Below are 1,109 nucleotides of genomic sequence, written 5' to 3'. Positions count from 1 at the left end.
TCTGGTAACTAATGCATTTCTCATCAATGTTTGTTCTACAGATGTGGGGGTTTTAACAAAAATTTTAACACAATGAACCTTGGATTTTCATAGCAACACAAAAACATAATGGTTTCAAACATATTTTTATATTATTACTTTTATATTATGGAGTGCTACCCAATAATATATTTTAATCAGGAATACAAGACAGTTATAAGTATATAATATAGACTTTTGACTAAAAAAAGATAACTGTTCTATGTTTAGTAATATCCCAATAAACCAGACTTAGAAGCACAGAAATTATCCTATTGATATAATTTCCATCAATTTCTAATACAATTCTTTGGGGGGGAATTTTTTTTCTTTTTAAATCAGAATGCCACCAAAGGATACCTTGAAATTACAGCTATTCAGGAAAGGAGAATAAAACCATGTTTATAGCTAAAATTAAGTTACTGATTTTAGCCCCATAAGCAGAAATACACAAATGGAGAGCTCAGCATTTTCCTAAAGTGTACTCAAGTCATGTTCTCAGCAATCAAGAGAGACCTAATCAGATTTTTTCCTCTCAAAAATAATGATCTTGGCAGATTTTGTTAAATAGCTTGCCAGGCTTTGCTGTTCCCAAGGGTGTTGTGTGCTTACAGTGATTGCTGGGTGTTGAGATGTACTTGTGCCTCACTGCTGTGTGTCCTCAGCCCCTGTGCCTGTGTCTGCTAGCAGCTGAAGGAGGTATTTCCAAGTGCTCTGAAACCCAAGTGAAGATGGGAGGCTGTGGCTCTGCTGCCCCTAGGGCACAGGCACTGCTCACACCTCAGCCTGGCATCTCTGCCCTGGAGCTCAGCTGCTTCCCAGACACTCTCGGTTCACACTGCTCTCCCTGTCTCCCCTCCCTGCCCTTCCAGCCTCGCTTGCTCCCCTGCTTCTTCTCAGGTGACATGAGAGCTCAGGAAGGAAGGCCACCTGGCCACCTCCTCTGCCTTATCCCAGCAGGCTGCTCATTTCTTCAGTTCACACATTTTCCTTCTGTTTCTCCATTTTTCTCTAGTACAGAGGAAGATAACTAGTGACTAGTATATCTAGTTATTGCCTTACAAGACATTTTGCAGTCCTTTGCATGAAAA

This window comes from Geospiza fortis, unplaced genomic scaffold, assembly GCF_000277835.1.
Source record: "Geospiza fortis unplaced genomic scaffold, GeoFor_1.0 scaffold162, whole genome shotgun sequence".
In the NCBI taxonomy this organism is placed as follows: Eukaryota; Metazoa; Chordata; class Aves; order Passeriformes; family Thraupidae; genus Geospiza; species Geospiza fortis.
The sequence above is the reverse complement of the archived record's forward strand: the minus strand, read 5'-3'. Positions refer to the sequence as shown.